The sequence below is a fragment of the Sus scrofa genome, chromosome 15, assembly GCF_054392235.1.
Source record: "Sus scrofa isolate SSC_HxYL_T2T_F1_AM1 chromosome 15, Sscrofa_HxYL_maternal_Yorkshire_Landrace_v2.0, whole genome shotgun sequence".
Lineage (NCBI taxonomy): Eukaryota > Metazoa > Chordata > Mammalia > Artiodactyla > Suidae > Sus > Sus scrofa.
The window spans coordinates 22,397,947-22,422,358 of record NC_139397.1 but is presented as its reverse complement, the minus strand read 5'-3'; the positions used below and the strand labels follow the sequence as shown (position 1 = coordinate 22,422,358).

The window sequence follows — 24,412 nt, the reverse complement described above, 5'->3', positions numbered from 1 at the left end:
ATTTTTTAAATCTTCTGCTCTATAACAGAGGGAAAAAGCAGTTGTCCAGAAAACAAATCCTGAGAAAATAGAAGTTGTATCATAGGATGTCATGAAAACATAGATTTGAGAACTGGAAGATTGAGAAGCCAGTCTAAATGAAATAATATATCTAAAGTAAAGAACAAAATAGCCTAGGAGTTCCCATTGTGGCTCAGCAGGTTACAAACCCAACTAGTATCCATGAGAATGCAGGTTCAATCCCTGGCTTTGCTCAGTGGGGTTAAGGATCCAGTGTTGCTATGAGCTGTGGTGAAGGTCACAGACCTCTCTAACATCTTCCATTGCTGTGGCTGTGGCCAGCAACTACAGGTCTGATTCAACCCCTAGACTGGAAACTTATATATGCCACAAGTGTGGCCCTAAAAAGCAATAAATAAATAAATAAATAAATAAATAAAATATCCTAGACCAACCTGGCCACCAAAATAGAGAAACAGACTCTGGCAGGAGACTGTAATCAGAATCCAGTTCTTGGTTCTACCACTCACTAGTATTAACATTGAACAAGGTATGATTTTTCTGAGCCTCAAATACCTCTTCTCTTAAATGGGGACATTTATACCCACCACCACTGAAAAGACTGTTGAAAGAAATAAATGAGGTAAGGCATTTAAAAGATTTCACAGAGTTTCTAGGACATAAGTACTCAATAAATGTCCTCTGCTATTGTTAATACTATTATTATCATTCATTACTGTTGCTATTACTGATAGTGTGCCAGAAAGGTGAAAGGATGGGTGAATATGTAGATGTCTATAACTGGAAATCACCTCATAGATCACACAGGCCAAATGCATTATTTTTCTAAGAAGAAGATGTGCATCATTTCCCTTATTCTTCCTGGTTTTCAAATTTTCAAACTGATAGATATATTTTAAAAATTAAATACAAGAAAGAATTTGAAAATGGGCTAACATAAAGTCCTAAAATAAACTTGGAAAACAAAGGTGAAAGATTGATCCACATAGATATCAAAAAAATGATTTAATATACAATTATTTCTCAGGAGCAGGGTAGAGTAGATCTCTAATTAGTATGAGAATTATCTAAATAGTTGACAATAACTGTTTGATGTATCAATTTCAGTCCATTTTAAAAGAGGTGAGTGTTTTGCAAAAATGATCTAGCATGCTGGATCAATCATGGAAGGTGAAGTTTTATGAAGCATGAGGGTAGCTATCATGAATAGAGTGGAAAGTTCTTAGAATATAAGCATTTGGGAGTAGAGCTAATGCTTTAAATCAGTCTTATCATCTCAGATTTTTACTCTCTGAAGTGTCCTTTTCAGTGCCACAGACAGCATTCATCTTTTATTTATCCAACTTCATATAGTAATATATTAGTACCTTTAATTCTACTGTAAAATGTATCCCATAGATTATAATTTTCTTTGGAAGGATCCAGTAGCATGCCACCTGCTGATAAAGCTAGACAGGAATTCCCATCATGGCGCAGTGGTAAGGAACCTGACTAGTATCTGTGAGGACTCAGGTTCGATCCTTGCCCTCACTCAGTGGGTTAAGGATCCGGCGTTGCTGTGAGCTATGGTGTAGGTCGAAGACACAGCTAGGATACTGCATTCCTGTGGCTGTGGCGTAGGCTAGCAGCTGCAGCTCCAATTCAACCCCTAGCCTGGGAACTTCCATATGCCATGGGTGTGACCCCCCAGAAAAGAGACCAAAAAAAAAAAAAAAAAAACCCAGATTCACAGCTCTAACAATCCCAATCTTACATAAAGTCTACATTTTTCATGACTGTGGCAAAATAAAGAGGGTTTTAATTCAGTGTCAGCATCTGACCCCAATCAAAATGCTAAGGATTTAATAACCATAGTGCTCTAGAATTGGTCTTAGCAAGCAGCAGAGAAACTGGATGCCTAATGCAGTTTTCATAATGATGTAATGGAACCACTGAACATACTCTGATGGTAGATTTCCTATCTTAGAGCTCCATTAAATTTTCACCATAGCTGACCAATGAGTCAGTATTCATTAGTAGGACTATGGAAAATCTATGTGAAATTCTGATTTGATAAGCTTCCATTGTTGTCTTCAGTGGAATTTGCTTCCAAATACAGATCAAGTTATGCAAATATAGTCACTTCTTGGACTTGATTCAGTTTTAACTGTGAATTTTTTGTAAGGCTTTTTCTGAGATTTTTTTTTTAACTGAGTAGAAAGCATTAAACCAAATTTTTTAAAAAAATATAGGTCCGTCAAATTTAGTACTTTAAGTCCATTTTCTTAGCCTTCCCAAGGCAAAGATTTAGAAAAAGCAAAAACAAAAATCATTGTTTTTTATTGGTTATGAAAAACCGTGTAAAACAAATTAATGATTAGCAGTTAAATGGTTAATTTCTCCAAGTCAAATGACTTAACTTTTTCAAGGAGAGGAATAATTTAGAAAGGGATAATGGCCTTTAATTGTTCTGCAGTTCATTTGCCCCAAAAGTATATATCAACTTCTTTAAACTATCTAATTTTCCATATCTAGAATTAAGGCCTTCGTTACCCAGGTTTAGGAAGGCTCTACGTGGTAGTTTGGGTCGTACAGGCATTCCTCCTGATACCCAGGAAAGGGGCTGGCAAGGTCACAGCCACTTTTCAAAGTCTTTACTCTTTTATGTATTGCTCCTAACAGATTGAGAGGCCTTTATTGAGCCCCCACTGTGGGGCAAGAAAGGCTGTGTTTTATTGACTTTAAATGCCCAGTGGAACAATATTCGCAAAGCACTTAATGTGAAAAGAAAACTGTCCCAGTATCACACAGTCAAAGCTCACTCACAAACCCTTTCTTCAGAACCTGCTTTGTGGACTCAAGGAGACCTGGCCAATATGTGATTTCACTGGCTAAATTTTAGATCTGGAAACAGTCTCTTGATGGGGCTGCATTTTCTAATTTCTTTAATGTGCCTAATGAGAAGGGTACATTGTAATGCCAAAACGGGACCAGCAGATAATTCTGAATGATCACCCAATGGAAAGGAGTCATAATAGCTAAGGTGGGTGTTGCAATTATTGTACCATTGCAGTGGTAGCCTCTGAAAAGCCTTCAATTTCTCCAAGTGTTTTCACATTTGCCAAGAGAATGGCAAGAGCTTTTTAAATGTACAAGTTTATTACATTGAGCCTCTCATGGAAAACAAAACTCCAATCAGTATAATACGTAAATTATAGGGAAGAAGGTACATTTTAGGGTGGTAGGTGTCTTTGTACATGTCCTCTACTTGCTTTTTGGAACCGAGGTAATAACGCTTTAGCATTAGCCAAATGACCTTATGTAATCTTTCAAATAGCAGCACTGACATCCAAGAACAGAAAACACTTGGCAATGCAACTTTTAGAAAAGATAACAACTGTTTGGTTTTTTAGGAGCAACTAGTATTTCCTTATATCAAAGTGAAAGAGTTAGAAAGTACTGTATATTTAGAAAATAGTTTCTTTCATCTTCATGTGGACAAAACCTTACTGGATGATATTAGTAGAAGTTTAAGAGCAATGCTGTACTACTTCTGTTTATTAATCAGTATATTATAAAGGAAGCAACTAGTTTAAAGATTAAGTACTATGCTTCAGGGGTTTATGATGAAAAGCAGTGTTTTCCTTCCTCAGTCCTCTTTTTCTTCTAATAGGGCAACATTATAATGGTTTCTACTTGTAGTTCATCTGGTAGTTGCCTCCAGTATCTAATTTTATTGTTGTTTTGGGGTATAGATTTTTGTCAATATGTTTCTTGTCTTATTTTTTTGGCCACACCCTCAGCATGTGCAGGTTCCCCAGGGATCCATCAAACTCAAACCACTGTAGTAACCAGAGCCATAGAAGAGACAATACCACATCTTTAACCCATTGAACTACAAAGGAACTCCTCTTTCTTATCTTTTATGTTACAATATCTTTATCAAGCCTAGAAATCACCTCAGATTTGTTTTTACAATTAAAATTATAATTTAATTAAACTGGACTTCATCTACCTGGCCCTTTTCCTCTTCAAATATTCAAATACAGCTGGTCTTGCTGTTACCATCGGCTTATCTGAAACATCCATAACATTTAAATTTCTATTTATTGTTCCATTAACCATAGAAAATTGAAACTTAATGTCTCCATGGACAAGATGAGAAATTTGTGTCCTTTTCCCCTGCTGTCTCCTCTGATTTTGCTGTTGTATCTTTATTTCTACATCATGAAAATTTATATTATTTCACTGTTTGCTGTAATTATGATGTATTTATAGATTGACCCTAAAAGTTAAAAACCAAAAACATTCATCTGATTATGATTATGTGAGGTTGCCTACTGCAGCACCAAGTATTAGACTTCCTTCTCTCTTCTTACAATATCATGTTCCCTTAACTCTCAAAGAGTAATGCCCTTGATCCTGGTGGAAAAGGTGCTCCTTTCTTTTACATTTGAAAGTTTTATCAGTAAGTTTATGTGGTTTCACAACCACCGTCGTCTCCTATTTCCCCTTCCTCATATTTTAAATCTAAATTAAAAAAAAAAATCAATCATTTGCATTTATTTTATATTAACCAAGTGAATACTATGGAATTTTTCACCATGGAATGTGCCAGATTGGATTAGCCTATCCATGGATCCATTTGGGCCACACATATTATAACATCTTTATTTTTAAAGCTCATGCTTCATCATTTGCTGTAATTGTGCTATCTTTTTAGTCTGATGCATATTTGGATTGTGAATTTCTTGTACAGATGTTTTTCCCCCAGAGTTTTATTTTTTCTTACTTTCTGGACCTTTACTTTCTCCAAGGCTTTAATCCCTTCAATTAAACAGTCTATGTACTTTAGTCTGTGACTCCCTGGGTTTCACCCCATAATATCTTCTTAAGTCCTTCTATCTCCACTCTCATTTGTATTGGTTGCTTTCCAGGCTTCTCCTTTTTCACCCTGTGATTTCCTTTCACTGATCCGAGTTGTATTCACTGTCTTCTGAATCCCATGCATTTTCTTTCGTGCTTTAATTTCTTCTATTACCATGCAACAGCCTCTAGTAACTCATTTAGAAAACATGAGACCTTGACTGTCTAAAAATATCCTCAGAGTGCCCACACACTTGATCAATAGTTTAGTTGGGCATAAAATCCCATTGCCTCAAGAGTATAGAGTTGCTGCTTCCAATTCTTTTTCTTGCTTCTTCAATTTTTTTTTTCTTTCAGAATCATTTTTTTTTTTTTTTTGTCTTTGAAATTCTGCAATCGAGATAATGTATATACTTGGTGGAATTTTTAAAATTTATTCTGCTTGACATTCAACTTGAGGAACTGTGACTCTTTGGCTCTGGAATTTTTCTCTTTATTATTATGTTAATAAGTTCCTCCCATCAGTTCTCTCTGTTTTCTCTTTTGTGATCTTTACGATGTGAATATGAGATCATCTGGATTGATTTTTCTCATATTCCAAAAGAATGATCAGTTTGATTCTCCTACCTTAATATTCCTTTATTTTTACGTAAGCAATTATATTTTCAATTATATATGTGTCTTTCTCTCTTTTTTTGTGCATACCTCACTCTCTCACATGCTATGAGAGCAAAAAATTTTTTGACCATGCTACTCCCATTCCTAATAGTGAGGATGGTACATAGCACCCCATAAATATTATTTAATTGAATAAGTGAGAAAACAAAATAGACAGTATTTTTTCTAAATTGTCTAAGGATATAAATTTAAATTTGTTTTGGGCTTTTGTTTTTATATTTTATTTTAAAATTTTCTCTTTTCTTTTTTGAATCATCAATTTCATCTAGGTTTCTTTCATATATATGTCTCATTCTGTTTCCATCATATTAGTGACTTTATGTAAGTGCCTGGTAGGCCATGAGTATCCATTCTTATTACAGAATGAGGCTCCATAAAGATAAGCTGCAACTCTGTGTACATGGATAGAGCTTGTCAATGATGTTTTTGCTCTAAAGTGGCTTATAGAGACTACCACATCTGCCTCAAACATCAAATATTTCCTTAGGATACAGTATCCCTTATGTAATATTGATAAACTGAATCAATCATTACTGAATTTTTATGAGAGAAAATTTTCAATTCCACTTTATAATTAAGAAAATTAAGTTTATTTGAAAGTAGAGCAGCTTCAGAATGTGACTAAGTTTAAAGCTGGATTTTGCCATTTTCCAGTGATATAACTTAATATTTAGTTATCAGCTTTTTCTGCCATATGAAATTTACATCATAAAGTTTAAACGAAATGATATATGGAAAGAATCTCACACAGTGCCTAGCTTATCTTAAAATTAAACATTAATGCTAATGCCTGATCATTTAGCAACTTCCTTCCTTCGTTCTTTCCCTCTGTCTTTCCTTGCCTGTTTTCATCTTTTTTCTTTCCCTCTTCTTTTTTTTTCTTACTATGTTTATGGAGGAAATCATGACCAAGATACCCCTAAGAAACCATTCTCCCAGGTATTCCTTTAAAGTTAGAGAATCAATCCAACAAATGTCAAAGTGTCAAAGCAGCAGTAGCTCACTTACTTCAAGGAAGATGTAAAGATAGTTTGCAGTTGGCTCATGTTTATCTTTTTCGGTAGGTTTTTTTTTTTTTTTTATCATGGTACTTGTTATACGTAAACAGACATGAACTCATTTGTACCTATCCACACCCATTTACATGGTGTCATCTGCTTGCTGGAATGTTTAATAATTACCCACACAGACACAACTAATTGTTTAAGATTTTTGTCGTATGAGAAAATAATATCTTTAAAATAACAGTACTTTTGTAAAATATGTCAGTTATATTGAGAAGTAAAGAAAGATTTGCCATTCAAGTTGCAGATAAAAGTTTGATAAACCCTAAAGTTTCAACAGTCGTATTTATGAATAGCAAAATAATTGTGTTCAGAGGAAAGTGTTTTTAAAATAATTTGTTAGAACTAATATATTACAAAGTAACCTACCTGTCACATTGCTAATTTAAGAAAAATATCTGTGAGCAATACTGCAATATACCTTTAAGTAGAGATATGCTCCAACTTTGCCACTTTATCAGTCTTAGCCTGAGAATAATTATATTTGAATTTATATACTGGGGCATGGGTCTATCATTGCTTGGGCTTGAAATACTCTCACAACTTCCACAATATGCATTAATGTGCTTAAAAATATCTTGTAAATCTTCTTTTCTTTAAACTTCTTTACGGTTCATAATTGAACTGTGATCCTTACGTGTGAGCTATGTCATGATTTAATATTATCCAAAATTAATAGCCAACCTTAAGCTGCTTTATCTTGGCCTATAAGCTTCCTGGTTCCTCTACATTTATAGTTCCCAGGCAGTTTCTGTTATTTAAAGGCTCTTGGGAGCAAATGTGTTGGTAATAGAGTACCACATAGCTAGCTTTTGTTCAATAATAAAATACAGGTCACCACAAAAGATGGCAAATGTTGAGAAAAATGTGCACCTGGGTAGCAGGTTAAGCCCATGTCTTTTAAAAGCTTGTTATCCAGGGAGGAAATGATCCTGATATTATGAGATATTAAAAGCAAAATAACTTTGGAGCAACAAGAGAAAAATGAAGTCCAGAAATGGGAGCGAATTAGGTAAGGAGAAAAAGAATGAGCCAGAATAATAAATTAGTTTCCCTGTGGTTTAAGAATGTATTTTCTTATGGAGCAAGACCTTTTCTATACGGGATTAGTTAGAATGTATTATTTGAGATGATCACTTATATATTCTTTATTTTTAGTATCTACAAAATGGTTTTACCAATAATTTCCTGGTAAAACCCACTGTATTCTGTGTATTTGCAAATAATAATAATTTGTCTATTATTCTCTTTTTCTTCCTTTAAATTATATTACTTTCCCTTTGAGCCAAGTTCTCAAGATCTTTGTCTTTTTTAATATCAGGATTTAGCACTAAAGCTGACTGGATGCCTAGTAATAACCATGCTAAATGCTGAGAATAGGAAATGAATAAGACCCAATTGATTTGAAACCAGCATATTGGCATTTTGTTGTTAGCCGATGGCCTCTAAAACCCATACTAATTCTTGTCCTGGCAGTAGATGCCAGTTTTATTCATTCCATAGACATTAAAAGGTTTTCCAGAGTTTTGGCATAGCCTGCAGGGTTAGTCCAATCTTGGTGCCAGTTCAAAATATTTTCTTTAAGTCTTCCAGTTTGCAGACTGGCAAGTTTCCATAAAATAAGAAGCAGAGCATGAGCACCAGTAAGAAAATAATAACAGGTAGAGATAGGTTTTGTTTCATAATGTGAATCCAAACCATGTTTTAAGCATACTCTGTGTTCTAGTTCAAATTGTGTGTGTGTGTAGATTGTATAAAGGATAGGAAACCTTCATTTCCACCCCTGACATTGTACCAGCCCAAGTTTATGCACTCTCTGAAGTTGCAGATGACCAACAGTCAGACCAATGTGATATTTCCTCCCTGTGTCAAGAGGCTGCTGCCACAGCCCTCTGGAGAGGTGGTCTATGACCAGCTCAGCCCTCTAATCACATTCTAAATCTTTCCTCCATCAACCACCTGAAGAGAAGAAAGAGATGCTGGGCTCCCGTCAGTGTTTGTAAGAATCCCCCCTTTTTAAAGGTTAGCATTTATTGTTGATACCCTGCTGTTCTCCAGCAGGTGTTCTCATACCACATTGTTCCCTCGTGACTCCTAAACCCAGCTCACTGGCAGTGGAAGATTCTTCAGCTTAATTCTTGTTAGCTTTTCAGGGCCTTGGTAGACCCTATGGACTGTGTCCAAAGCCAGTGCTGGTGCTTCATTTTCTCCTTTGTAGTTTTTGCCATTCTACTGCTTACACAAAGTCCTGGCTGCTGATTTCTTTTGGTAGTGAGGTGGATAATTGAGGGAGAAGAAAGAATTTCTTCCTGACCTGAAAGTTGATAATTTGAAGAAAGGGGATGGATAAATGCATCATATATAGTGAGATGAATTGCATTTTTCATAGTACTTGAGAAAGGAAGTGATCATAGTATGACTGGGATTTGAGAGTCTATATTATATGTCCATTGAATGTCTCTAAAGGTGGTACATATCAGAGTTCTCCCAGCCAGTACCTCCGCTTCAGGGGCCACATTCAGCAGATGTGTGGACTGCTATCGGCCAAGAAAATATTAATATCAACAATTCATTTTGACATATCCTGAGATTAAGATTAGTGCCCCTTTTATTTCTTTAGCATGGCTGACTGTTTGGTCTACAAATCCTGCCCCTCAAATTCATGTATATTATAAATCAGCAAGATTCTACAAATTCCCAGCATAAAGAACTGTATCATTTTATGTGGGGTGGGGGGCACATTTTGTTCAATATAAAATATCTCTTTTGACTTGTTACCCTTCCTGATTAAGTGACATTGAAATTTGACTAGCCTCTGTAATAGTCATCAGAAAAATTACTCTGTGTGGCAAAAGTGCTATTCCAGCACATTCTATTTTTCTTTGTGGCAAAGAGGCAACAGACCATATCAGAATTTGGATAATCATAATTGGTGGTCTGTCAGTGTTAGTCAAATTGCAGAATGGAGAGGTGTAACTCCCAACTTTTCTTTGAATTTGACTATGTTGCTCTAAGTGTGTTTTATCAAAGCATTTTCTGGGGCAACAGATCTGAAAACATAAACTTTATGTAGCATTGTTCCTCCTTAGATATTTCTCTTTAATATGTCCTTTCTTTTTGAAGATAAAAGTACATAAAAGAGTTCTGGGAATAGGCAGCTATATGTCATAAACACCCTTCACTCCCCCTCGCCCAGGACCCCCAGAGCCCCGAAATTTGGAAATAATTTGATTGAAGTGATGACTGCCTTGATCTTTTTTGAATACCCCTCCTTCTTCATTGTCTTCTCTCTATGGGAGGCAACAATCCTGCCACAGAGTCGTTCCTGGGAGAGAAAGAGGTATTTCAAGCAACCATATTTTCCAAACACAAAATTGAGACACATGGCCTGACAATGACATAATATTTGAAGTAGAAACTGTGCTCAAAGATCCAGAACATATGGTTGAAAGAGTTTTCTTATAAAAAGCAACTATTAAGACACTTCCTAGAGTCTTATTCACAAAAGGCGCACTCTTCTATCCTTTTCATTCTCATTTAAAAATATCACCCAGACATTGAAAGACTGACCAATTTTCCCCAAACATGTTGCCTTGGCGGTGCAAGAAGCACCCTGTTGACTAGAAAGTTAAATGCACAGCCATCGAGGAAGCAATGCAAACCAGACTGCCAAACATATTATGAATATATTGCTCTGCTTAAAAATGCTAGTTGGTTTTTCATACTGGAGTATTGACTAACTGTCTGTGTTTGATGTATGGTTTACCAGCCTGATGTCGACTTATGGTTAGAGCTTAACTTGTTAGTTCTGCTTTTGCAGCCAATTCAGAATAACTACAGATGCCTTGAGATATTAAAATTGACTGCTCAAATGGACTCAGTGTGGGAGTTTCATTGGTTTTAAATTGATAACAGCTGAAAGAGTGAATGATTAAAGTGTACATGGGCATACAACACAGCTCTTTCACAGGAACTCTTGTGAGCAAACTCCCTTAGTGTGGGAAATTTTTCTTTCTTTTTATATCACAGTTGTTTCTAAGAAATCTTGGGTTAAATTCTACAATTGCATGGAAATATTCGGGAGCCTACAAGAGAAATAACTCCCAAGAAACTGAGATAAATTTTGATGAAGTGGATTTCTATTCTGCAGGGAACATTTAAAGTTAAGCAGCATTCTATAAGGTGGTAATTGTGTCTATTTCCCAGGCATCTGAGTTAAATAAGCTGTATAAGAAGCATAAACTGTCATAATAGAAGGGTTGGCATGTCATGTACCTCTCCTTCTGCAACTCACAAAAACAGAAGAACCAAAGTGCCTTATCACAGATAACTCAAACAAAGCCTCTTCTTTGCTTTCGTATTCTCCTGGGAATAGTTATTATGGTTTTCATTATTTAAAAAGGTGATCTGGGAGTTCCTGTCCTGGCTCGGCGGTAACGAATACAACTAGGGTCCATGAAGATGCAGGTTCGATCCCTGGCCTCACTCAGTGGGTTAAGAATCTGGCATTTCTCTGAATCTGTGGTGTGTAGGTTGCAGACATGTGGCAGACATGATCCTGCATTGCTGTGGCTGTGGGTTAGGGTTAGGGTTAGGGTTAGGGTTAGGGTTAGGGTTAGGGTTGCAGCTCTATTCACAATAGCCAAGACATGGAAACAACCCAAATGTCCATTGACAAATGATTGGATCAGGAAGATATGATATATATACACAATGGAATACTACTTGGCCATAAAAAAGAATGAAATAATGCCATTTGTAGCAACATGATTGGAACTAGAGACTTTCATCTTGAGTGAAGTAAGTCAGAAAGAGAAAGACAAATACCATCTGATATCACTTATATCTGAAATCTAATATAAGGCACAAATGAACCTTTCCACAGAAAAGAAAATCATGGACTTGCAGAATAGACTTGTAGTTGCCAAGGGGGAGGGGGATGGAGTGGGGTGGTTGGGAGCTTGGGGCTAATAGATGCAAACTATTGCCTTTGGAATGGATTAGCGATGAAATCCTGCTCTGTAGCACTAGGAACTATGTCTAGTCACTTATGATGGAGCATGACAATATGTGAAAATAGAATGTGTACATGAATGTGTAACTGGGTCACCATGGTGAACAGTAGAAAAAAAGTTGTATTGGGAAATAACTATTAAAAAATTTTTAAAATATTAGAAGCACTAACTGATAGAGAACATCAATTTATAATAAAATTGGGATTTATTGAAGAAATATAAGGCCAAATATCATGTAGCCATTTCACCTATACATTCTTAAAAGAAAAACTAAAATATTGTGCCCAGCTAGCATATCCCAAACATGTAGCAAATATCAAGTGTCCATTAAAATTAGTGGAATAAGATGTTTAGATTTATTTGACAATAATATTTGTGGATACTGATACATATGTTCAGACATTAAAGATAATCAAATTTTAAAAGATAGTATAATTTTAAAGCAAAATAAGTGATATATATTTATCCTGTATTTATTAGAAAGTGTGTTACTGCAATATATTTAATGCTGAAATCTTGTCCCAAATTATACCTGTGTACTGGAATAAACCCTAAAATTGCCTAACTTGATGCTTTCCTGAGATGCTTACAACCATTGAGATGCTTCATATTGTGATGGATAAGAACCATCTAAGAGGCTGTTAAAAGGATTGGCATTTTCATAAGATTACTTCCCTTAGAAATGTCAGAGCAAAGGAGAGAATTTTTCTTTCTCTTTCAACAGTTGTTGCGCTCCAATTTTTTAATGATTTTCTTATCTACCCATATTAGACAGGAGGGAGATTTTAGAGGAGATGGAATCCAAGTTAAACACATGTGAGGGTCATTAACTTGAATATATCACTATTAACTTAATCCTTTGAACTTGGAACTCAAACTCATAGGAGGAAAAGAAATGATGGAGGCGGAAGAGAACTGGCCTCAGTTAACCTCACAATGAAGGAATCCATCATGCACTAGAGGCTGAGAAATAAGAAAGCAGATGGTCTGAAAATAATATCTTGAGGATATCTAGTATCTTGATATTCCAAATAATCTAAATTTCAGAAAAGCCATTATTCCCCAGGCCCCCTCATCATTTATACCAACTCATACATTCCTTCTCTGAACAGTAAAATACTGTGTTTACCTCTCTTGTGACTCTACATTTCAAATGTACCCAGGCCTTAAGCATGTTACAATTTTTCCATTTTTAAAAAAAGTAATTAGCATAGGAGAACATTCAATATTATATAAAGAATTTGACAGGACCTCACTTACTGTTTTTTAGAAACAATTAACATGTCAAAAGAGGAAGTGAGAGCTCATTTTGGTTACAAATCTGTTTACATAATTACCAGTTGAAGAAGTCAAACATTTTAAGGAGGAAAAAAAAGCAAGGTTAGGCCTCTCTTCATCAAAAGCAGAATTCCCAATGATGTATCTCAAATTCTCTAGCATAAAGTTTTTTTTTTTTTGTTCATATACACAGTTGTATGCTTGCCCCTTTAAGCAGAAAGATCAGGTATATAGAGTATGAATGAATAATCTTGAAGAAAAGTAATATTGGCTAGGAATACACTATTCATCACACACAAGGAAAGACAGTCACATCTGTGTGTAAGGTTATGTTCAACTCAAGATGCCACAGTGATATGGAGAAGGTGTTTCAGGGTGGCTATGTGGTGTAGGAACATAAGCATTCCAGTGTGACCACACAGTGCCACTAGGAAATATGCTTTTCCCATGCTGCATCGTGGAGGACAGAATGGGAAATCAAAGCCCTGTCCAGGGAACTGTGTCCTCAGACAGGACTGATGGGCTAGGAGTATGGGAAAACAAGGACTGCAACCTTGGTCTAGGTTGAGGATAGGGCATTGAAGAAATTTGGGGAGGTGGCCATCATATCTGAGGCATTCCGGAGAAGGTAGTAAGTACTCTTGGGTAAAGTTTAAGTGGAAAATTCTTCCCTGTGATAACCCAAAGCCATTTGTTCCTAAAATCAGTTATTATAGCATGAACACTACCAAAAGCCTGCAGGAAGCTACTGTCTCCCAGATGCAGTTCTCCAAGTTAAGAGTTTGAGACACTGCCATGGATTTGTGTGTTTAGCTTTAGTTTTAACTACTTCATGATTTGAGCTGGATCATAGTCAACTGAGATCCGCTAGAAGGATGCTGTGCTAATCCACCCTGCACACCACCTCTAGGAATGCCTCGGCAGCCTCTGCTGGAGAAGGCTCCCAGCCTATTGCCTCCATTATATCAGCCTAGAATCCTAGACTCCAATATCCAACAAGAAATGCAGCAATGCATTTTGGATTTGGGGTGAAAAGAGATACTTCAACATAAAATCACACTTGGTTTTATGTGATATATATATATATAAAGAACACCTGAAATAATTAAATATATGAAAGATTATTTTCCCTTCTGGGTACATGTGCTGTGAAGTGATAAGATTATAGTGACAGACCCTTGCTATGCTATTTGAAAAAGCTCCATATATTCTATTTTACTCAGGAAAACAGTGTATTGCTATCATTAAGCCATAAAGGTCTCTTTTTGAATTTTGAAGTAGATTTGAAGTCTAGTCTTGATTCTGTTACTTATCTTCTTGTGAATTTGGAGAAGGTAGTGAAATTCTTCTGTCTTAACACTTCCCAGATAATACCTCTTAGGATAGTTGATACTGTATAAAGAACAATTAGCATAGCAAGTAATAACTCTTCATTCTTATAATCCTAATTCGACTCTTCCTATTGCATAGCATATTACTAGTGCTCCTCCTGAATGCAGATTAGGTATTCTGAAAATTGCAAAACAGATAAAATATGGTGAGATTTTTGTGACATGGCATTAATAAAGCCAACGTGTTGAGCATTCTATGTGCCTCACACTGTGCTTGCAACATTACTTGTGTTGTCCAATAACAAGGATAAAGAACTGTGCTTGCATTTCTTTATGCTTTGATGGTTATTCCTATTGCCTACTCACATATACTCTGTAAATCACTATGTTCTAAGAGAATACAAAGTTACATAAAGCAGAATCCTCCAAGAAATGAATAAGGAAGGAAAACGCGCAACAAATACAGCGTAATATATCAAATGTCAAATGCTTCAAGGGGCATGCAGGTCACAGATTTGGGAAAATCACACTTGGAAAAAGTGTAGAAAAGATTAGTACTTCTTTTATTCTATAGGCTTTAAACTGAGTCTTGACTTCATGCAGTTGGATATGTGAAGAAATGAGTGAGACATTCAAAGCACAGTTACAGGAAAGCCTAGGGAATGATGGCTTGAATGAAATGTAGAGGATTTGTGAGAAGTTTTGGCAGGTGTTTTGCATAGTGCCAGGCTAAGGAGCTTGTATTTTATTTTATAAGCAATTTTATTATTCCCTCAGTCCATATTATATACACACATATATATGTATATTTAATTTGATGAACATTTATTGGGACCCACATTGTGGGAAACAATGGGCTGGATACTGGGCCTTGAAGATGAATAAGGTGAGATTCCTTCCTTCAAAATTAAACACTAATACTACTTAGAAAAAAATACTTCAAAAAACTCACATCCATACCCTGCCAACTTAGCTCCATTTTAAAAGACTAGTGGAAAGATATATAGTTGTCCCTTACCCTACGCAAAGAATTGGTTTCAGGACCCCGAGCAGATACAAAATTCGAGGAAGTCCAGTATCCGTAGTACAGTTTTTCCTCTGTATTTGCTGGCTCAGCATTCCTACTGATATGGAGGGCCGATTATATTAGAAAGTTGTATTATGGACTTAATGCTTTTTATCTAATTTTACTTAATTCCTATATAACTTCAGTGAGCCAGGCCCCAGCAGCCTGTGAATATGAATGAAGTAACACTGACATTAGGGCACAAATACCACAAGTCATGGCTCCTACCTGTATAATCATAGCAATTGAGGCTTTCTCTGTTTCCAAGGTCTCCCCAGCTATTGCTGTGAACACCCGGAATTCATTGCATATGAGGAGGACTGCTCTCCTCATGTTCTTCTCCTTTGATACTTCTTTGAACCTTACTGCCTACAAACTGGCTAAGGAAAGCACTTCACCATGGTCACAGATAAACAGCATCTTCCAATGGATGGCTGTTTCACTGCTTAGGCACCGTCCAGGAGTTTCCAAACCCACAAAACTTTTGAGTGTCATACCGTGCTTTGATCCCTCTGGTTGCAGTGCATTTCTGGATTCACTTTGTCTCCAGAGCAGACAGGGAGACTGCTCTTTTCCCCAGCCATCTGCATGTTACATTTGGTTTTTTGGAGCCTAAAACAATAGCACTTAGACTTTAAATCTCACAGCATAAGAAAATAGCTTCTTTCCATTCTGTCTGAGGCTCTTTCCTCAACAGAAGTTAGATCTACCCCCAGGAACTTAACTGGGATACAGGAACCACTTTGCCATCTCTCAGAATTCCCATTGACCTATACACTCAAAATACCTCTCAAGTTCACCATGTTTTCACCAACAAATATCAGCACTTGACATTCAGCACCCGGGCAGTGACCATCATTCTACCAATTCAGTAGGCAGACCCAATTGTGATACTCCATTTCATCTGTAAGTGTGCCCATCCCTCATGGGAGATCCTGTTAGCTGGAAACATAATATAAATAAAGAGTATAAAATAAACCCAGAAAATGTGAAATATGCAAAATGCATCTTCCAGTGAGGTATCTATTTATTCAATTCTGTGGACAGCTTTGGGACAGGATAAGGTGTTTTAGAAATATTATTGCATAGTTTTTTTTTTCTCAGTAAGGACTGAAAAAGAAATGCACACAACTGGGTTTGACTGGAAGCCCAAAAGAGACAAAATGTTTTCGGAAATGTGTGCATCATGACCTACTAATTGGGGCTTATAACCCCCTCTCTCCAATTACATTCCTGGAAATGTTTTTCAATTTCTTTGCATAAAATAATCAGTGGAGCGCAGGGAATAGGCAAACCTGTGCAGAGCTTACACCGCACCTCCACGGAGCTAGCCAACACTTCCACAGAACCGCACGATTCCCCGGCTCTTAATATGGTTTATTATAAAATCCTTTACCTGCCTCAAAGCACTTTTCATCAAAGCTGCTTTTAAGCTGAAGCTGAGCACCAAAGAATGCCTTTAACAGAATCCTGAAATAGCTTTTAACCCGAGGCTGAGAAGAGAAAGTGCTTTTAACCTAAAGTGCTTTCCTCTTAGGTACTTCAGCGTGTCCCTAGCACTCAGCATTAGTGGCTATGAGAACACCCTTAAGACCCAAATGAAAGAGACTCTATTATAGATATTCAAACCTGTTATATTAATATATTACAAGTAATATTTGAAATCATTAAGCAGTTTTACTCCAACTAAATTTGAATCTTTTCTTATTGAACTATGCATTCATGCAAATAAATTGAAGTCTTACCACCTGGGATTCTAACAAATCTATGCTGATATTAGGAAAAGTACAGTGTTCTTGCCTAGATTTTACTTAAATCCAGAGTGAGTCAGAATTTCCACACTTTCTCCACCCTAAAAGAGACTTTTAACTTTTATCAATCACTGAATGACATTTCCAGTTTTAGTCCATATTTGTTTGTGCTAAAAAGGTAATTTCGTCTGTCATTTAGAACTAATTCCATCAAATATCTGAATAAATTTTATGTATCTTGTTTTCTTCTTAGCCTCCTCACTTAAATAGAAATGAAAATACTGATTTCATACTAGTTTTAACCCCATTGAAGTTCCTACTAGTAAAGTAAGTAGGAAACCTAAAAGTTTTAACTTCAGAGTAATTACAGTAAGTTGTGTGACTGAGCAAATGGATTCCATGGACAGTTTTCTATTTAAAAAAAAAATCAAAAGGTACACAAATAGAGATAAGGTAGCAAGCTCTGATATTCTTAGAACTTTAATCCCCTCTGTGATTTTAATAAGATGAGAATAGTCATAGGAAAAACAGAAAATATTTTCAACCCAAAATGTAAATAATCATTCTTTGCTAAGCAAGATGAGGCCACGTTAGTCATCCAAAATGCACTAATGCAAACCAAACAGAAATACGTTTCTCTCATCCTCAAATGATCAGGGCACAATCTTTACATAGATTACATAAATTACACAATATTTACATAGAAGTCACTTTCTTTTATACATTGTCTTTTCCTATTCATTCATTCATTCATTCATTCATATATGGGTTTATCTGGCATCCAGAAGGGAATGTAATAGGATGCAATAGAAATACAAGTGGAAGAAATTGTTAATCTTGCTCTACTGTGTAAAAGTTTCATTCACCTTGAATATGCTTTTCTAAGTTGGTAAACTTCTATTCAGTTTTACTCTTTCAGCTCAAAGTTACCAACTCCATAAAACCATCTCTGTTGTCCTCATTCTGAACTAGTCCTCTCTTCTCTTTATACCGAAACTATAATTTCATTGTTTGAATATTGTAATACTTTCCAAGGAGATGGTGAAGTGTCTCTGGTAGAGAACAGACCCTCTTACTTTGCTCTGCTTTCAGGGACGTTCTTGCCTAAAGGGGATAGGAAAGAAAGGAGGCAGGACATGAACTCTTTCAGTGGTTTTAGAATTGCTATTTCATAATTTCTCATTCCTTCTTGTGGAAACTCTTATGCCAGCGGTTGCTCCCTTGGTAGGGTTGCTCCCTTGGTAGTGTTGCTCCTAACACCAGCTTCATGATGTTGGGCTGCTCCTATGTCAAGTCTTCGGATTTCCCTTCTCTTCATTCTTCTTCTCAGACTACTGAGCACGTTCAGATATTCCAGGGCTGAAGTATTCCAGCCCTGTGACTTCAGATTCCATCTGTGTAGGGTGTTCAAACTTAATACTTCAGTTTCAATCTCCAAATTCTTGAAACTCCACACTTGCATATTCAGATGTCTATTTGATGTCCCCTGGGATGTTTTGTAGACATCTCATACTTACCTAAAGCGACCCTTGTCTCCCCAGCTTCACGTGTTCTCAACCTCAGGAAATACCTCTGCTATTTGCCAAGTGGGGTCACCTTCCTGGTTATTCTGTCTCTTCTCTCATCAACAAATCCCACCTTAAAAATATATTCTAGAAGTTCCCATTATATCTCAGTGGGTTAAAGATCTGACATCATCTCTGCAAGGATGCGGGTTCCATCTTTGGCCTCACTCAGTGAGTTAAGGATCTAGCATTGTTGCAAGCTGTGGCCTAGGTCCCAGATGTAGCTCAGATCTGATTCGATCCCAGCCCAAGAACTTGCATATGTGGCAGGTATGGCCATAAAAATAAGAAAATATGTACATATATAAATTCAACCACTTTTACTTACTTCCATTGTTACTACCCTATCTAGGTATCATCCTCTCTCCCTGGAATATCTCACCAGATCCCTAACTGGCCTTTTTGCTTCTTTTCTTGACCCTTTTAAATATAATCTCCACACAGCAACTAGAAGTATCATTTAAAAGCATAAATCGCTTTAAGTTACTCCCCTACTCAATAATCATAATTATTTAGAATAAAATCCTACTTAATGTCTATTATCCTTCCTGTTATCTATAGGGTCCTAGCTGCTTTGTTCCCCAGACTACTTTTTTCAGTTTTGTCCTCAACCACCCTTCCAGTTTATCATTTAACTCCAGCCACAATGGCCTTCTTTCTGCTCCTCCAAGGTACCCTACTTACTCCCGCTTGCTACTCCTCTGATTACATGCTCTATCATTGTGTTGGCATGGCCCATGCCTTCACTTCTTTGGTTCCCTGCATAATGCCATTGCCTCGCCGATGTCTTCCCTAACAACACTTCTCTCTTGCTTTCATCTCCCTGCCTGGCTTTATTTTCTCATAGCACCTGTCATCATCTGACATTATGTTATGTATTAATGTGTTTATGTGTTTGTTTTCCCCATTTGCATAAGGCTATGTGAAGACGGAGAGTATCCCACCCATTATTCCATCCCCAGGAGGCGTGGAAAAATACTCATAGATGGATAGATTGAATGAAAGAATATAAAAATGCAGGATTATTCAAACCATTGGTCAAACCGTTTTCCATACTGTTGTGATTCTGCATGCACGCATGTGTGTGTGTGTGTGTGTGTGTGTGTGTGATTTATGTGTTGTGCTGCTTCGGGTAAACAGAGAGAAGGAGAAGTATAGGACAAAGTGCTGCCTAGGGGAGATAAATATAGAAAAAAATTATACTCATTGTTACATTTGGGTTAATAAATTCATTTAAAACACAAATTTTTTCCTTCTGGTAGATCCATCAAAATGTACATTGCATTAAATAGACCAAACCTGAGTTGACATCTATTTTAATAAGAGTTGGACAGCTTAAAAGGAAGGGACAAAGGGTACTTCAGAGAAGTGGTGTTTGAGGTTGAGGGTGAAACTGGAAAAGGGGGAGACTACTGGAAGGGAAGGAGGAGAAAACTTGGAAAGGGCTGGAGAAGAACTCGCCATTCTGTCTGCATGACATCTAGACTGTCTCTGAAACACATCCTTGGGCTGCTCTTGTCAAAGGATAGCCTGCATCCAACTGTTCAACTTGAATTGGAAGCTCAGATCCCAGCCTACCCATGTTTGGGGATATCTTCTGTCTAGATCACAGGCCAGTCTTTCCAGACTAGACATTATCCTTTTCCACCAGAGACTTTAAAATCAATTAGACTAGATGAGATGCAAAAACATGAATAAACATGTGGGGAAAAACTCTACACAAAAGTGTATATATTTAAAATTCTTATTTATTTAGATTCCAAGATGCTTAAAAGTTAAAATAATTAAGCTTTTTCCTGAACTCACTCCTTATGAGAAAAATAATCACAAGTAAACAAGGCAATAAGAGAGATTTACTTTTAGTGTATATTAGAGACTCAGCAGAGAATCATCCCAATTTTTGATATTTATGTAACACAAAGCAATAGCTGATATTTTAAATCAAGGCCTTTAGGTATCATTAGTTAAAGCAGTATCTTCCAAAGCACTTAAGATATATTCAGTGCTCTTGTTTTAGCATTAAGCATATTTTTCTACATGTTACTTCAAAGACATAAGCTCTCAGTAAACTAGAGTAATTAAATCACCCATCCTTCCAAAAATTCTCCTAAAGTTGTAGGAGAGTTATATGATGGGGCATCATATGCTAAGTATTTTAAAGGTGTGTACGAGACGAATGGAAGGATAGAAGTGGAGAAAATGTAAGATTAGAAACAGGATTCCCTGATAAGCAATCAGACAGTTTTGGTCTGGAAACATACTCTCAAAAGGAAAATCAAATGTCACTTATAGTTTAGAATCAAAAGATAAATTCAGTTAAATTGTTGAAATTAATCATTTTGAGAATATTATTTTTGCCCTCCACTGTCCACTACCCTGCCCTTATAGCAACCTATTGGGAAATGATCTGCCCACGTATGTGACATTCTAGAGGAAGAAATTTTTCTGAGTGAGTGCTGCCACCTATGAAAGCTATAAGAGCTGTGCTTTTTCCCATCCCAACCCAGTTTTTAAACAAAATCTCAACCAACTGAACATCCTTTTTTGGAACCTCAAATCTTGAGCAATTGATGACCAGAAGTCATTAGGACAGTACCAGTGGTAGGGATGACAATGAAAATAGTGGCCTGGAGTTCCTGTTGTGGCTGAGCAGTAATGAACCCAACTAGTATCCATGAGGATGAGGGTTCGAACCCTGGCCTCTCTCAGTGGGTTAAGGGTCCAGCATTGCTATGGCTGTGGCGTAGGCTGGCAACTGTAGCTCCAATTAGACTCCTAGCCCAAGAACTTCCATATGCCACATGTATGGCCCAGGAAGGAAGGAAGGAAGGAAGGAAGGAAGGAAGAAAGAAAGAAAAGGATAAAATAGCATCCTGACTCAGCTCTCAGTTATGAGACAGTCGCTGTATTTCCTATTTCTTTTTGTTTTATATTATTTTTTCAAACCAGTTGACCCTTACTGATAGTTCTTATATCATGACTATCTTGAGAACTTTGGATTGAATATCTCAAAGACTGGTCCCCTCACCTCCAGTAATTTCTCTGAGGAATTAATAAATTACTTTTAGTTCCCAGTAATTTTTTTGAGTTTCCTTTCACCCCCAACCTTAAACATCATTCAAATAAATTTTTCTTTGCTTAAAATAGCCACAATGGGATTATTTTCTATTGCAGCTAAAAGCCATAATGAATACTCTTCATTACCAAATAATTGTCCGATATGAGTGTGTGTAGCTGAACAGTTCATTTTGGTGTTATTGTTTTCGGCTCCCCTCTTTATTCTTCATGCATGTATAGTTCTAGGTGCTCTGTTTTTCTTCCTTAAAATTTACTAGAGTAGCTGCAATGCCCCTCTGTCCTGAAAGCAGAATAACATCATTTTGAAAAGCATGTGGAGACTGTCTCCCTGTGTAAATGATGATAACACCATCACATTATTTGAACATTTAACTGCCTCTATTGAGTAGTTTTCCTCGTAGTTTTGATTCATTTGGAATCTAACTGACAAAGATCCCATTACTGGGTGTTCTTTCCATAATTTGTCAAAAAATATATAGCAGAGATGAGGGAGAATGAAGCTAATTTGTAATCTTGGAGACTTAACCTGGTTATGCTGATGAACTAACTAAATCGGTCAAAAGTTTGAGAGCTTAAAGATTAAAAACCAACATTCCCTAGTTAAACTCTAATTCATTATGTAAACAACATGATTTGTAAGTGCAGTCATGTGGAAGGCCTATTTGTTTTTCTCACCAAAAGATGCTTTCAAAGAAAAATTACAGAAAATGGATTTTCTCCAACCAATGTGTTGCCTGCCACCCCTGGTACAAGCACTGAAGCAGGAGAACAAAGATGTAATGATCACACCAGCCAAGGCCATAGGCATGTGCAGAGCATTCTGAAAATATTGGCACCCGTAGCAAGAGGTGTTTTCTAAATACAAAAAGTTGTTAAGACAGGAAGAAAGGATTACCAGGGAGCCCACAGATGGAACTATAGGTGGGGAGTCGGGAGCTCAGGGTTCTGGGACTGCTCCCTTTTTTTGGAAAACCATAAGGAAGAGAAAAGCAGAAATAATCCTTAATATTGTGCCAGGAGAGCAGGCATGGAAGTTGAGGGGGCAAAAGCTAGTTCATCAACGTTTGCCAAGAAAACAAAATACCGTCTCTCTCTCCCTCCCTCTTTCCTTGCATGGTTTTAAGATAGGAGTTTCTGTGTTTCAAACAGGTTCCTGTAATTTAATGATCTCCCTTGGTGTATCAAACTCTGGACGGTTTGAAATTTACAGATGGGTGGCAATCCTGCAATAGCCCCTAAATTTGATGATGACATTCTGGCTCAATCTCTATGATTTACTTCCTGTGTGTGGATAGCTCTTTTTCTTTGCAAAGCCATTTCCTATGTATCATCATCTCCTCCCCGTTATATAATTCACCATTAATGTTGGAGGCTAATGTTGTAGTCAGGGTTTTTTTTTTTTTTTTTTTTTTTTTTTAGTTGTATTTGATAGAAACTTGTCCAAACTGCAAGAATGGAATTTATTGGACTATTTAACGAAAAAGTCCAAGGGACAAGGATAGCTTCAGGCATGACTGGATCTGTGGGCACAAAATGCTATCAAATCTTTATCTCCTCCATTCCTTAGCACTGCTTTATATTCTCTTTGCTTGATTCTCCACTGTGTTTTCCCAGAACTGGCAGTATAACTTCTAGAACCTCAGACTCATGTCCTCACAGTGTACCAACGCCTGTAGGAAGAGGGCTCCCTCTTTCCCACTAGCACTAAAAAAGCCTCAGGTTTTGCTTGACCAGATCCACTTGGGTCATGTGTTCATGCCTGAATGAATTACTGTGGCCAAGGGGAGGAAATACATGTTCCTCCCTGGAAGTGGAGCCGATGAGGTCAGCACTACTCAGAACAAATGCAAAACGAGAAAGCATCATCCTCAAAGGAAAACCAGGGTGTGCTTACCAGAGACCAGAAGACTAGTTCCAGGGCCAGAAAAACCAAGAGACATCCAACATACTCTTCCTAGCCAGTGTCATCTCTAAAAGTGAATTTCATTAAGTTAGTTTCCCAAGCCTAACCTTTTCTAAGGTGATTGGAAGCCCTCTCTTGAAACCTTCTAGATAATGCTGTGTCCATGTTCTAGCCAAATTTACTTGGTTGCATTAAGCTGAAAATCCCTCTAATTTCTAATGCATCCCAATAGCAACCATCTTGGTGCCCAGGCATTGGGAAGTTAGGGGTCGAGGTGTATCTGTTTCATTTACCTCTCTCTGCAAATTAAGTTTCTGTACCCACTCGCTCATTGCACGTGGCCATCTCCCTGAATGGCTGTCCTTACCCCTTGGTGTCTAAATCTAGGCAGTCTTAATTCAGATCCCTTGAGCAGGTAGTCTCGCTTATACCAACTCATTCTGTAGTGTCCCAATTCTAAAACTTTTGGAGGGAGGATTTCACTGACCCAGCTTGGTCCACATGACAGCTTTCAATTTAATCAGGTTCACCTGGAAGGCTAAGTCCTCCTACAGAGCCATACCTTCTTGGGTGAGTATAACTACTTTAAAGACAGGATATAAGCGAGATGAAATTTTTTGGCCTTTTTGGTAACAGGTGGAAGCAAACCTCTCCCTTTTATCTCATGAGGTTCGACATACCTAAGCTCTTTTTTCACCAGAGCTCTGTTGGCAATCAGGGAGGGATTGTTTTCTTTCCCAGTGAGGAGGGATTGCCTGCACTTGCCTGGACCACCCAGTAAGTGGCAGTAACGCACCTCCCCCACCTCCAGTGTTAC

The 24,412-nt window shown here is 37.1% G+C and overlaps 1 protein-coding gene across 8 annotated transcripts in view; it reads left to right on the top strand.

Annotated features, from left to right (window-relative positions):
• Window positions 1-24,412, top strand: part of ARHGAP15 (Rho GTPase activating protein 15) — a 623,564-nt gene that overhangs the window by 361,258 nt on the left and 237,894 nt on the right. The gene's annotated exons all lie outside the window — the stretch shown is intronic.